Below are 15,833 nucleotides of genomic sequence, written 5' to 3'. Positions count from 1 at the left end.
GCGTGATGAAGAATATTAAATGACCATTAATACAGTATTTCTCTTACATGGAGACGTAAAGGCTAGACAATGACGGAAACTATTGATGCGATTCAGTAGCTTAGGAATGCAGAGAAGGAGGGCTGGACTGATAACTAGAATCATAACATACTCTTGGCAGACTCAGAGGCAGAGCCAGGCTGGGCCAGGCACTGCGAGGCAGGAAGTAAGTGAAGGGTCAGAAATACAGGTGGGGGCTGTATCGCTCCTCAGCGAAGCTCAGGAGACAGAAGCTGAATCTAGTGTCCGGGCCCTTTTGAGGCCTAGAAACGGGGACTTTACAATGAAATAACGTGCACACTGAGAAACGTGGCAACGTAACTTTACATAGGCCTGATATTCGTAGTATTCACGAGAACTGGAAACTGGCATACTAGAGATGGACACAACTGTAATTGCGTCTTTTAATCGAACATGGGGAATACATATGCATATTAATCATGCACAGATAACATATGATGGAGGACGCGTAGGGACACAGAACATGGCAAAATTTACTTTTCCACAAAGGAGGCATGTATTTTTTCTACTTTATTAACAAAGTAGTCTGCTATTGATTCACATAGCTCGTTCAAGTAAGTGTCTTGGGCCGATAGTCTAGCGGGGACCGTAAGTTCTTTGTATATGGCAAAAAGTTCTTTATAGTAGGGTTATCTGCCATTTCAATTCTTTCTTTGAGGAATGCACCTTTTGCTGCTCTCAAGAGTTTATGATATTTTCTTAATTCGGTCTTATAATTAAGTTTACACCCGGGGTTGTAATTTTTACGCCAACAGCGTTCAAGATTTTTACATTTGGCTTTGTTCTGCATGAGCTCTTTGGAGAACCAGGGAGAAGTTTTAGTCCTTCTGACGGGGGCTTATATGTCCATGGTGCTACTGTGTCCAAGGCATTTGACATCCATTCTTCGTACCTTCTCCATGCTTCTTGTAAAGTGTCACTACGAGGGGGTGGTTCATTCAGCAGGGCAAGCCTAAATGTTTCCTGATTGAACTTTTTCCAGTCTCTTCGTTTTTGAGATCTAGGCTTTTTATTCCCTGATTCGTGTAAGCCACATTCTACCTCAAAAGGAATGAGATAGTGATCTGACCATGGCATTCTTATCGGGGTGGAGATCTTTATACCTTCCCAGTTGGCAAAGACAGGATCAAGAAGATGACCCTGTTGATGCATGGGAGAGAGTGACTGTAAATTTAACATTAATGATTTCATTGTTTCGACAACTGCCTGTGCCTCCCCGCTGTCGATATCCTCAAAGTGGAGGTTTAAGTCCCCCAGAATGAGGAGTTTCTTGTAGCGGAGTGCTGGCTGAGTTGCCAGTTCTGTCAGGTTGTCGCAGAACTGTGTGGTCCCACCTGGTGGTCGGTATATCAGGAAGCCATTAATAATGTTTTTGGGGCAAATTTTTATCGTAAAGAAGCCGACCTCCCTATTTAGCAATTTAACTTGTTCTAGAGTGCATTGCAGCTCACTTTTATGGAGAAGTGTGGCGCAATGGTTAGAGCGGCAGACCCTGATGCAGAGGTCTGGCCTGGGACCAGGGTTCAATTCCCGCCCCGGCGGGTCTTGGGCTCAATTTCCTCGGACCTGATAATTCTCGCCTCGGTGCCTATTCTAATCATGGGTCCAACTCTGGGCAATAGCTTGCTTAATCTCCACAACGGCCCCAACAGCGCTGGGATGCCTGGCTGTACCTGGGGGGTGCCCAGGAGTGGACACCACACAGGGAAGCCAGGAAGGGTTCCTAAGCGGTATATGGACAGCGCCGGGACACTTCCTGCAGAGGTAGCTGTGCGCTTTACAAATGTCGGTATTATTATTATTATTATTTTATAAATTAGCGCCAACCCCCCTCCTCTCTGGCCTTCCCTATCAATTCTAAGTAAACAGTATCCTGGAGGAGAAGCCTTAAGGATTTCGGGCAGCGAAGCTTCATCCAGCCATGTCTCTGTAAAAAAAAGTTTGTCCAGGCCATAATCCGTAAGCAGATCATATATTTCCAGTTTATGTTTCTTCAATGAGCGGCAGTTTAATAGCATCATCCTAACTTTGTCTGCTTCCTCTCCTCTGACTCCCAAGATTTGGGAAGCAAACGTACAGTCCGCACAGCGTAGATGAGGTGTATCTGCTTGCAAGGTATGGCGGCAACTATCTTTGATGTTAGGGCAGAGAAGGAGTAGTTGTTGTCTGGTATACTGTAATCTATCATTATTACTACCACTGTTTCTGTTCTCGTAATGGGCAGGGGTTCCGGCCCCGGGCCCCGTCCTGCCGTGGACGGGCGCAGACGGGCACGCCTTCGGCGCACCGCCGGCGCGTCCGCTGCGTGGCCGTGATAGTGCGATACTCATATGCGGGCGAGGTTTGAAGTGGCCAACTACTAGAGCGGCGATCCCGGGCTACCCCATATATGGCGGCCAAAGCTAGCTCTACCCGTTCCAGCGCCTAACTCGGCTGTAAGGGGAGCAATCAGGAAATGGGGGGGGATCATAGTAAGCAGAGCGTCCTGTACCCCAGTACAATAATAAAACGGTTCAGTGTCCAGAGCCATAAATACAATTTTAAAATCAAGCAAGTACAATTTAAAAATGTGCTAGTCTCCCGGCTTCCGCCTCAGGAGGATTTACGCGCAACAATCGATCGTTTAAAAAGATGGCATTTTGAAAAATGCCCTCTAATTCACATGGTAGTATGGATACCCACAAATTCAGGGATGTGCAAATTACCACTCCTTCTGAATTCCAAATGTTGTTTTCATTTTCCTTGATACTTCTTTTTCACTCTTTATATTTTGCAAAATGAATTGCTGTATACCCTGTACACAATGAAAAACCATTGATTGCAAAGAACAGTCAGTTATTGGCTCTGGGTACCTCAGGTTTTTGGTGAACCTACAAGTTCTATATATCACCGCAACCAGAAGGGTCCAGCGGATGTAATGGTATATTGCTTTACGAAATCTGCCATAATCTAAAGAAATTACAGGTGAAAACGTAGGCACAAATGGCTGCTTTTTCAACTCAATTTGTGTTACTTTCTATAGCAAAACCTTGAAGGATCTACACAAATGACCACTTGCTGAATTCAGAATTTTGTCTCATTTTCAGAAATGTATTGCTTTTCAGGATCCAATATTGTTTTCTACCACTAACTGGAAGGAGGTTGAAAGCACAAAAAATAGGAAAAATAGGTTATGACTCACTAAATAGGCAAAACTGTGTAAAGAATTTTGGTTTTCTGACAAACGTCAGTCTGCCTGTTCCTGAAAGCTGGGAAGATTGTGATTTTAGCAACACAAACCCTTCGTTCATACCATTTGCAAGGAAATCAGAGTTGCTTTATTTTGCAGCACTTTTTCCCCATTTTTTTTTTTAAAACCCAAAATGTAGCTATATTTTGGCTATTTTCTCGGTCCCCTCCAAGGGAATCCACAAACCCTGGGTACTTTTAGAACACCCCAGAATGTTGGAAGAAAAGGACGCAAAATTTGCGTGGATGCCTTATGTGGACAAAATGTTTAGGGGGCCTAAGAGCGAACTACGCCAAACAGTAAAAAAAGAGGCTTAGCACAGGGGGTGTTAGGGGGAGAAGGCCTAGCAGCGAAGGGGTTAAGCACGACGAATGCCAAAAGGTGTCTTGACGCTGACAAGTAGAAGTACTGCAAAAGGTACCAGCCTAAAGAAGTGCTGAAAAAGCCAAGTTTTATGTTGCTTTCTAAAGATGGAGACATTTGGCTGGTGTTTAAGTTCCAGGGGGAGTGTGTTCCACAGTTCACAAGTGGAATACACAAAACATCTGCCTCCACATGAGACTTTTTTGCTATAAAGTACTACCAAGCTTCAGGGTGAAGAGAAGCGCAGATGTCTTTTGGGTAGATACCACTTAAACCTTCTCTGCAAAGCTTTTGGACCAACCCCCCAGAGGGATTTATGGTCCAAACACAGTGCCTTACAGGTTACCCGTTTCTTGAGTGGGAGCCAAGGAAGTTCCTTAAGCACATGTGCCACTGAATGTAATTTGGGAATATCGTTTAAAAGCCAAACAACAGCATTCTGCACAAGCTGTCCAAAGTGTCTGAGTTAGGACCATGATATAGCGCATTGCAGTAGTCAATTCTAGCCAAAACCAGAGCAATAACTACTTGTTTTTGTAGCTCGAATGGGATAAAGTGAAAATATTTCCTTTGTATTTTTATGATGAAGAAGGAGGACATAATGATTTTGCTAACCTGGCCTCTAAGGGTGAGATTAACATCAAACATTAACCTTAAGTTCTTAACAATAGGCGCTGATCTTGGGAGAGTTCCAAGAGAAGAAGGCCACCAGGAGGGAATTCCAAAATGAAGTGTCTTTGCCAACGAGTAAAACCTCAGTTTTGGCTGAATTTAGCATAAGTCAGTTAAGCCTCATCCATTTGGCCACCTCACACGTGCAATTGGTAAACTTCTTAGCAACCTCTTCACTGTTGCTCAAAATGGGGCCAATAATTTGAGTATCATCAGCATAAGCAATAACAAAGAAGCCAAAGGATTTAATAAGTTTACGGAAAGGGACAGCACAAATTTTAAACGGTGTAGGGCTTGTAGAGCCCGTGGCATGCTGCACAGTAACACAAAGGGATTAGACTTAAAATCACCCAGACAAACCATCTGTTCCCTATTTGAAAGGAAAGAAGCCAAAAGTTCAAGAGCGGCACCACAAATCCCAATGTGGGCTAAGCGATGAATGAGGACCCCATGACTCACCGTATCGAATGCCGCTGTCAAATCAGGAAGACACACGGCTGCCTCTCTTGTCTTTGTGTAAAATGGTGCTGATCGCTTCTAAAGCTACTCCCAAAGCTGTTTCCGTTCGGTGGTTAGATCCGTAGCCATGTTGGGCTTCATCCAAGTGTTCATGCCTATTCAGGAAATCAGAAAGGGCATTGTTAAAGTGCCTTTCAAGCATTTTGGCCACCATGTGTAAAAGCTAGATACAGCATTGGGATTAAGAGTAGAGGGGGAATATTTTTTCCATTCATTGGTGTACTGAGCAGTAGTAATAATGCTGTTCATTAGTTTTGTCAAAATGGGAGCAACCGTCTCTCCTGGATCTTGTAAAGGTTTTGGCGGACAGAGATCTGAGGGCTAGGCTGATTTAGTAAGAGCAATCCGTTTGATCGTCCTTTCTTCAGTAAGGAAAGGAAACTCACTGAGCTCCAGTTTATTAAGCTTGAAAGTGTTCTTGCTGGAAAAGAATGGGTGACTACTAATGTTAAAATCAGATTCATTATAAACTGCGTCTACTGGGCTAGTTGACTGCCTAGTGGTCGGACCAGGTGAGAGGGAGAGAAGGGAGTAAGATAGTAGCCTTACAGTTTGAGAAATTCCATCAAGCATATGTCCTGCTCTGTGTGTCGGATCTTTCGTGATTAGGGATAGCCCAAAAGTGGTCATGAATTTGATACGTTTTTGGGAGTCTGGGTCTGATTCATTTTCCAAATGAAAGTTAAAATCTTCCAGTACCAGGTAGTTGGCATTGGTAATGGTGGATTCCATTGGTAGGCTAAGTTTGTCTATGAAGCAACCCCTTGATCCTAGCGCCGGTATATCAGCAGACCCTTAATGGCTTGTAAACCTGGCGGTTGCACAGAAAAGGTTAAAGCCTCGAACCCAGCAGTGGTAAGAGGTTCGAAAGTCGTTTTGAAGTGATCCCTGTACAATATTGCTAGCCCTCCTCCGTTTTTAAATTGTCTATCAAGCCTGTAGGTAGAGTAGCCTGGGGGGGGGAGGGTGGCTGCGACCATTTCAGGACCTCTGCTAAGGTCTGCCCAGGTTTCTGTTATGAATGTCACGTCTGCGTGCTGGTTTATGATCAGGTTGGAAAATTCCTGATGATGTTTCACTAAAGACCTTGTATTCACAGGCATACAGGTAATGCTTGCGATTCTGGGATCCCTACCCTTTTGGTTGACCTGATCAGCTAGCCCCTTAGCCCCTGAAATGTGCTGCCAGTTTATCCTGGATGAGCCAGCATTTGAGGGGCAAGAGTTAGGCAGGGGGGACTGGGCAGGAATGCAGTGCAGAGTATCTGCAATGCTGTCAGCTGGTGGTCTTAAGGATAACAAGGCATTGCGTGAGTAGCTGATAGTCTCCCCTATCATTTGGTCAAATGGACCAGGGGGACTGGCGCAGGGTGTGGTCCAGGCGCGGACAGGTGCAGATGGCTTGCCTTAGGCGCGCTGCCGGTGCCATGTTGGCCTTTTATGGCCAAAAGCCCGCGTCACTTTGAGAGAGACTAGACCGTCTCACTTCAAAGATGGCTGTGCGAGGCTGGCCCAGCGGAAGTGTGTGCGGGTCACCCCTGCTGAGGGGACCTCCCACCACTAGGATCGGGGTGGATTTGTGAAGCGTCTGGGGGCAAAAAGGAGTGATAGCGAGTCGCGGTGCAGGTAAGCCTGTTTGACTTTTAAAAACAGAAACAACAGCTGCCCTCCACTCAATCAGCAATGGTTGCTGTGGTGGACCGAGGAAGTATTTAAAAAAGAGAGACTTAAAACATTAAAGGCGAGGTTAAGAACCGCTTAAAATAAGTTAGTGAGTTGGTGGTAAAAAGCTTGTAAAAACTGTGTGCATATGTAAGCGCTGACAGTTTAATGTGTTAAGTATTAATAAAAAGAAATCTTTTTTTTTTTTTAAACTGTGTGCATGCGGTGGAGTGCGCTTACTTCTGGGCAGTCTCCGGCACCTTCGCTGGATGGGTAACTAATGTGGCAGCTTAATCCACATATGTGTGATGTGTGTATCAGTAACATGCGGTGAATTAAATTGACCCAAAACCCACTCCTCTGTACTGTATGTATGTATATAAGTATGTATGTGTAATGGTAGCATGAGGTCTCCGCCAGTCCTATAAATGTCAACGTGCAGGGAATGGGAATGCATGGATGAATGTTTTCGGCACTCCAGGTAAAAGAATCTATTTTGCGGAAGATTTGATATGGAAAGAAAGGTCCAGAGATCCTTTACCTGGATGGTATTGCCAATTTGTTGTATTTAGTTGGAGGAGGTTGACTTGAGGTAATTGACATTTTTGACCTCTTTATATAAGCGTAGGAAAACTAGTGAGTATGTACTCCTCCTTAGTTAATGTTGAAATTCTTTTGATCAAGAAGCCACGTGATTCCAATTTGATATTTACCTATGTGTTTATTTTTTTATTCTTTTATCTTATGCTTTTGATGTTCATCATTATTTCATGATACATAGATTGCCATGATTTTCCAAGGTGGTATAGAGAACAATTGCAGCCGATACGTGTTTCGTCCTATAGTGGTCAGTTAGACCAGGGCTTTCTCAAGGCTTATATAATCTGTACAAGCAGGGTTTATCTTGTGACATAATGTTTGATGGAATATTTAACATCAAACGACACGTGTATAAACAAATATATATTTCACTCAGAATGGATAAATGTTGGTTGTCCTTCACAGGCTTCGGACTGTCAATGAAGTAGGACTTTTTGTGACCAGGACATTTTTTTTAATAGACTAATAAGAACAACAGTGACATCACAAAGCAAATAGAATTCCAGGTGACAAACCATTCAACAGCAACAAGAATGCCTTTTGTATATTTGGCCTTGTGTTCTTTGTGAGATCAGGGTTTCATTCTAGCCTCCGGCTTCCAATGTTATGTTTTTATCAGATCAGTCCTTTAGCCTGGGCAGTGGCGGGAGAATGCGTGGAGGGAAGTCTAGTAGTAAAGAGACAGAGTGTGGACTGAGCCACATGCTTTATGCCTGATAACATGATGATAAGTTAAAGAGAGGATATAAACTTGAAGCAATTGTTTCTATAGTAAGGACTGGCTCTTAATATCAATAGAGCAATTCACACACATTTAACAGTACGTTAGATTTTGTACTTTCAAGTTGATACTCAACACTGCTATTGGTTTGTGCTACGCAGAGAAAAACTGCAGTAAGGGTATGTGTTTTATTGAGTGCCGACGATCAACTTGAAGTGAAAACAGTTGCATTCAAGAATGTATTACTTCAGACTATATGGTCCAGAGTCATATAAATATATATTTCAAGAGGGTGTTGTAGTATAAAATGAACACGCTTCCATCATCGTAGCCAGATATTTCACAATGATATCTTCAACAACACAAGCTAACAATTAAAGACAAGCGGCTGCAGTGAGGGTGCGGAGACAAATAACCTGATGGTGCATGTAATGGAGAGGGGACTATCCAAATTTGCTCATGCAGTGACAAATCTGTGCCTGCAAAAGCACTGTGAATTCGGGAAAACTATTTCCTCCCCCTCCCATGATCTACACAACGTAAAATAAGTTGTTTTAGCCACTTGGGAATCTTCCCTCTTGGCCTGAGTAAGGAACGAAGAGTTTCTCACTTACACCAAGTATTAGAGAGTATCTGCTGAACGTGTTACATTTTACCTGGAACCTCCAATAGGTGAAAAAAAATGCTTCTGGTAAAAAATACTGTGAAAATGGAAGACAGCGGAGCTGATGCTTAGATAGGGATTTTCTTTCTGCCTCAGAATAGTAGTGTTTTATTTTTCATTCTGGAGCCAACTCTGATCGGACTGATAAGAATAATAGGAAATCATGCAAAGTATGAGCTCAGGTCCATAAACTACTATCAAGGGGTCATCCGGTAAATAATGTCACAATAGGTGTCAAAACCTAAGCATCACACAAAGAAACCTTCTAGAATGCCCACTGTTAGAGATGCAGGACTGACAAAAGAAAAAACAATGTTTTTCTCTACACCGGTACTCAATTTTAAATGTGGTGCATGATTTTACAGCATCCTGTGCTCATCAAATGAAAACGAGGAAGCTTACCTCCTTCACCCCACCTGATGAACATGTTGAGCAGTCAAATGATTCCGAGGATAGAGTGACATCAGGATGGAGAAGAGATTGAACTCATTGTTAAAAAGGGATGAAGAGCGTCAAGGATAAGGTGGCATTAGATGCCTGTGGACTCAGATTCTGAGTTTGAGTTCGTTATTAATCAGTCACAGTAGAAGCAAGTGCAGCATTTGACCCATTCAAGACCTCGTATTGTGTGACATGGTCATTCATTCTACTGAATGCGTAGCATTAATGCTTTGATGCAGCATGGACGAAACGAAAGGGAAAGACGAAGAACAGGTGAGAGAGGGCGTAGGAGGCAGGGTGAGGGAGAGAGAAAGAAAGACGATGTGAGAGAAATAGGGTGCAAGAGAGCATGATAGGGGTAGAAAGAAACATGGTGAGAGAGTGCATGAACGAGATGGAAATAGTTGACTATGGGCAGGGGAATAGATTTGTTACAGACACCTGACAGTCTCCAAACCCGCTTTAAAAAATAGTGTTTTTTTTAACTTATTGTTTATTTGTGGCTACGCCTGGACCCTTATATCTGCCTGGAGTGCATGCTATGTGAAGCAAAATGAGTCATAACACAGTAGGTATTCAAACATACAGTTTGTTGTTTCATGAGCTGTCCCCTGAAAAAAAACGTTTGTGTTCTTTCAGTTTTAAAGTTGAAAAAGATTAAATACAATGGCCATTGTTTTTGCATTTTGCACCGCTGCACGAATGCCTTTTCTTACGGTTTACTTGAAGAAGCAAGTGAGAATATGATGTGACAGGGCTTTGAATGGAACATATTGTAATTTATGGTGATATTAAAGAATAAGCAGTACTTATTTTTTGTGCTTATAGTCACAAAATGTTAGCACTAATTGGCCATTTTTTCCACACTTATGATTTTCTTTGTGATGTAACTCACCATTTAACGTTTCACAGAGGCAGTTGGGTAGCTAAGTGATACACTGTCTTAGTATAAGGTTTTGCACCTGTGAGTTAATAATGCTGAGCAGACCTAGCAGATGATGGAAGCAGTGACAGGAGACAGGCTGTTTTAAAAACATAGTGACAGGCACATAAACTCTAGAAATGGAAGGCCTGTAAATGGCTAAAGAGCAAAACTATTACATTCAAAGAACGCATGTGTTAGTGAGCGTGCAAAAACAGTCTGACAGAAACTGGACATATTAACGCTTTTCCTGGCACAGACATAACTGGGCATACAGAGTATATGGTCTGTCACAGCCAATCAGTATGCACGCAGTATGACCTGAAAAGTGATAGGACTGCAACATACATTTGCAGGCTTAAAGTTAAAATCACTAATATTTAAGGAAACACACTGTGACCAATAATGTGACACCTCTATGGTCATAATTACTCATAACTGCCACCTATTAAGTTGGGGAACTTTTTCCATCCTGGAAACATGCACTAAGGACTTCTACTAAAGATACTATCCCTCATTCTAGTTTAGCATTAATATGTGCTTGCCCCTAGTTCATGTACTGTTGTTGAACCTATTGCGCCTTTTAGCTTTTTCTATGATAACTGTACAGGAAAATGCATGATTTTGCCTTTATTTTTTTTAAAAAGAAAATTTACTGAGGTATAACTGCCATCACACCACTCTGGAGTATGTCGATGAAATTCGGGAAAGTGGAAAACAATCAGGAAAATGTTGCCTGTGGACATAAATATTGTAAGGAGACCAGTTATTTATGCTTACATATCTTTGCATGTCAATTCCTCTATACAGGAAGCAACAGGCCCTCCGTGTCTGATTAAACCTCACAGAAGCAAAGGATTTATTTGTTTTTTTATTTTTATTTTTTTTTGGTTAAAATTTTTTTATTGAGCAATCAAATAAAAAGTACAAAGATGGGCCTACAACCACACGGGCTGGCCGCTAAGTCGCAAAGCACGACACAGGAAGTAAACAATCATTTCCGTGGCCAGACCGAATCATGGAGTAAAATTGCTCCAGACATAGGACAGGACACAACAATTTTCTATATTAGACATTAAAATAACGAACACCAAACAAGGCGAATGCAGCAATCAAGTCAGCCCGGATGTCAGAGGGGAGGGCCACTAATCAGGTAAACCAAGGTAAATCAATGGGACTCGGCAAGGCCGGGGGGGGGGGAAGCAGGGAGGACAGGAAAATCCTAGAAGAGAATGAAAAATTTCGGGAACGTCAGCCTAGGGAGACAGGATAACATCGGTGGTGGCAACCAAGGGAGGGGTACAAATGTCTCCACGATATGCATTCCATTGACCCCAAATTTTCGTCCACGCCCTGGGTCTGCCCCTAGCCACATAGACGGTCTTCTCTCGGAACATGGACCAGTCCATGTTATCCTCCCACACCGAAACGTCAGGAGGTCGGGATGCGCCCCAAAGTTGCGCAATGTCACGCTTCGCGACCATGTAACCCAAGGTCGCCCATCTAGTCTGGGCCACAGAGTAATCGGAGGGTTCCCACACGTTTAGCAGGCATCGACGGGCCTCAGGCCGCAGGGCAACACCAGTCACAACAGTCATTACCGCAAGCACATCCACCCAATAGGCTGCCACCACAGGGCACTCCCAAAGTATATGCATAAAGGTAGCGCTCATCCCACAGCCACGCTTACATAAGCCATCCGGGGAAAAACCCATTACAACCAGACGCGGACCAGTCACATACACCCGGTGGAGGATCTTAAGCTGCACCAAACGAAGACGGGCGGGAATGGCGACCTCTTTCGGAGAGGAGAGGGCCGACTGCCAATCCTCGTCATCTAATTCCAATCCGTCACCGACCCACATCTCCCTGAGTCGGACCAACAAATCAACGCGATTATGAATCAATTTTTTGTAAATAAGGGAGATAGTGCTGTCGGGCAGGTGCCCATCTAGTATACGATCTTCAAGGGGGGAGGACTCGGGCAGGGCCACATCAGGAGTCAGAACTGAGGCCAGGGCATGCCGGACCTGCAGATACCGGAAAAACTCTCTATCATTCAAGCCGTATTCTGCCTTAAGGGCCTGGAATGACTTCACGCTACCATTCACACAAACATCACCCACCTTACAAATCCCAATCATATCCCAGCGGTCAAAGCCCTTAGTAGACCAGAGACACCCCAAACGTTCAGAAGCATAAAGCGGAGTCGCCAGCGTCAGTCGATTCTCCCATCCCAAACTCACATTCGCGGCGCGCCACACGTTGACTGCGGTCCTGGACGGGCCCGCAATATGGCGCCCGGCCGATCTAGAATAAAGCGCTCTATTAAAGTCCCCTCCCGGCAGCTGGAACCTATCCATCTCAAAGGCCGGATCGCGACCCGGCGAATACACCGCGTGGTTAATGGCAGATAGCTGGGCAGCCCAGTAGTATCTCTTGATATCGGGGAGCGCCATGCCCGTGTCCTACCAAGGGATGGTAAGTTTCGCAAGGGCTATACGTGGACGTCCGTCCCAAATCAGTTGTATTTGCAGACTCTCGATCTCCCTGAAATATGTAGCGGGAATGTCGTCATAAGAATTTTGAAGTGCGTAGAGGAACCGCGGCAAGGACATCAGTTTAAAAAGAGCTGCCCTACCCAGAGGAGATAGGGGTAACTTACGCCAACGGGCCACATCCAGTCGCAGTCTAAGAAGCGGGGGGAGGAGATTACGCTCAAACCGGAGTGAGGGGTCCAGGGTAATAAAAATCCCCAGATACTTGAAGCCAGACTGGACCACCTGGATAGGAAATCTGTCCGGCAAAGGGGGCAAAATACCCGAAAGAACATACACACAGGACTTAGCCCAATTAATAACAAGGCCCGAATTAGCACCGAACGAAGTAAGAACATCAAATAAGACATTCAAAGATTTACGCGGGGAGGTAAGATATAGAAGAATGTCGTCTGCGTAAAGAGAGACGCGGTCCTCAAAGTCCGGTGACCAACGGATCCCTTTGAGTGAAGGCTCCCATCGAAGCCACGCAGCTAACGGTTCCAAGGCAAGCGCGAAAAGCAATGGAGACAAGGGGCAACCCTGACGGGTCCCCCTACCAAGACAGAAGGGGACTGAGACTCTACCGTTCACCACTACCTGCGCTAAGGGTTCAACGTACAACAACTTCACCCAACCAATAAACTCAGGTCCAAAACCAAATTTTTCGAGAGCCGCCCAAAGATAGGGCCACTCGAGAGTGTCAAAGGCCATCGAGGCGTCTAACGAGGCCAAAATGGCCGGCTCCGTCAGAAGCCCCGCCCTCGCAACAGCACCGTGGAGACGACGTAGGTTAAGAGCCGTGTTGCGATGTGGGATAAATCCGGACTGATCCGGATGAACCAAGCCACTAATGACCGTCAGTAGGCGGGTCGCCAGAAGCTTAGCCAGGACCTTAGGCTCAACATTTAACAGGGAAATGGGCCTATAAGACGAACAAAGGTCCCGCGGTTTCCTGTCTTTGGGAATTACAACTATCGTAGCCAGACGCTGGTCATACGGGAGAATACCCCGTTCCCGGGACTCCAAAAACATGGCACGAAGATAGGGCGCTACCCTGTCAGGGCGTAGCTTGTACAGCTCAATCGGCAACCCATTCGGGCCCAAGGCCTTGCCCGAACGGAGCGAACGAATGGCAGTCGCTTTCTCATCCGTAGTAAAAGGGGACTCCAACGAGACACGATCCAGTTCGGAAACACTGGGCAAAGCGATATCGCGCAACAAAAGGCGAGAGTCAGCCATATCCCGTCCAGACACAGGGGTATAAACCACACGAAAATACTCCACAAAACATTCAACTATTCCAACCGGGTCTGTCACTTCGACACCATTCGACGACTGAATCACAGGCACCACACGATTCGCTCTCTCTTTCTTATCCAACCACGCCAACAATTTACCCGCTTTGTCCCCCACATCATACAGACGACCCTGCTGTTCCCGGAACATCAGTTTAGCCGCATCCGTGACCAAGGACTTATAGGCAAACTGTTTCAAACCCAGGGCGTGGAGTTTATCAGAGGTGACATCTGACTCTAAGTCGGCCTCCCTCTCCGCAATCTCTCTCTCAAGGTCCACCACCTCCCGATTCCTAGCCTTCTTGGATTCAACAATAAGGGAGAGGGCCTGCCCACGAATCACTGTCTTAAAGGCCTCCCACAGGGATACCGCCGAGGAAACGGACCCCTCGTTGTCTAAAAAATAGGCATCCAAAGACTTAGTCAAAAGGTCGCGGGTCTCAGGGGAGGCAAGGTACCAGGGGTTAATAGGCGCCACTCGGCCCGCCGCCTCCACCCCAAACTCGAAACAAAGCCAGAGCGGAGAATGATCGGAGATGCCCCGGGGGAGGTGTCTGATCTCACGCACCGCCGGCGTCTGCGCCGCGGGCATCAGGAAATAATCCAGTCTAGACAGACTCCCATGGGCCCCCGAATGGAAAGTGTATTGAAGCTGGGTAGGATGCAGAAGCCTCCAGCAATCCACCAAGCCAAACGTGTCCAAGAACCCACCCAGCCACTGTTGGGCTGAAGGAGTATCTCTAGGGGGGTAATGATCGTGTAGACCGGAGAACACAGAATTAAAGTCGCCTGCAATAAAGAGAGTACTATCAGGGAGGTTCAACAACACACGGCCCAAATCGGAAAAGGTAGAAGTCTGTAGGCCGGGGGGCACATAAACAGTAAACAAGGAGAGGGTACGACCTTCATAACGACCCACGAGGACAGCATAGCGCCCTCGATCATCAAGGATCACATCATCAATAGCTAGGGGGAGGGAAGCCCGAACAAGGATACCCACCCCCCTGGAACCCGTGGTAAACCCTGAATGTGCGGCAAGGCGATATCCCCACCTATTCATCGCACGACACGTATTGCCCACCAAATGAGTTTCCTGTAGAAAAACAATATCTGGAGATAAACGGCGTAGACATTTTAACACCACACTCCGCTTAATGCGATCTCCCAGACCATTAACATTCCATGAAACAAACCTCAACCCGCTACCCCCCATCCCACACAGAAACGCCGAAACCCCTCTGCAATGAGCATGACATAAGAAACATCAGAAGCAAAATTGAGTCGCCTTGAGAACATAACACACAAACATAGAACATCCCAACCACCCACCCCCCAACAATCAAGAAAACACCCCCCACCCTGCACCCCTGCAAAATGCTAAAAAGCCACCCCAACATGCAGTGTGCCTGTCGCCCAAGAAAACCCCCATTCTACAAAAAGAACCCCGGAGGAGGAAAGGCTCTGGCCCACCCGCCACCCCGAGCTAGACAAATAATGAGGAGAACACACAAACAGTAGAGGCACTGAGGCATAGTATCCCTGAAAAGTTTACTCTATACGAGGGCCCAGGTGCAGACGAATCGTTCAGCTCTCCACACCACCCTCAGCACCACCCGGGTGGGCGGCGGACTCAGTCGCAGGAGGTCGGTCAGGCAGAGAGTCCAGCCAGTCATTCACAGAATCAGGCCGATCAAAGAAGAGGGCCCGGTCATTGTACTCAACGCGCAGCCTGGTCGGAAAAAGCATAGCGTAGCGTAACCCCATGTCTCTGAGACGTTTCTTGACACCACGGAAGCCCATACGCTGTTTCTGGACCTGTTGAGAAAAGTCCGGATAAAAGTTCACCGTGGCTTTCTCGAAGGCCACCGGGCCCTTCACACGTGATGCTTGCAGGATAGCGTCCCGATCCCTATAATGAAAGAGTTTCGCAACAATAGGCCTCGGCGGGGCACCTGGCTTACCCTGGCCCCCCGGAACACGATGGGCACGCTCCACTGCGAAAAATTTACTCAGACCAGACGGAGAGAGGTAGTTCTGGATCAAGTCCTCAACAAGGAGATCAACAGAGTGAGGTTCTGGATTCTCCGGAACTCCTACCACGCGCACATTACAGCGACGTGCCCTGTTCTCAAAGTCCTCCAAGCGC

The 15,833-nt window shown here is 45.9% G+C and overlaps 1 protein-coding gene across 4 annotated transcripts in view; it reads right to left on the bottom strand.

The window, feature by feature from the left end:
* Positions 1–15,833, bottom strand: part of LOC144782641 (uncharacterized) — a 589,272-nt gene that overhangs the window by 266,580 nt on the left and 306,859 nt on the right. For all 4 annotated transcript variants that reach the window (XR_013601190.1, XM_078661997.1, XM_078661998.1 and 1 more), the window contains one exon: positions 4,784–4,938. The gene's annotated coding sequence lies outside the window, so the exon portion shown is untranslated. The remainder of the gene's footprint in view (positions 1–4,783; positions 4,939–15,833) is intronic.

This window comes from Lissotriton helveticus, chromosome 9 (genome assembly GCF_964261635.1).
Source record: "Lissotriton helveticus chromosome 9, aLisHel1.1, whole genome shotgun sequence".
In the NCBI taxonomy this organism is placed as follows: Eukaryota; Metazoa; Chordata; class Amphibia; order Caudata; family Salamandridae; genus Lissotriton; species Lissotriton helveticus.
This window is presented reverse-complemented; position numbering and strand designations above follow the sequence as displayed.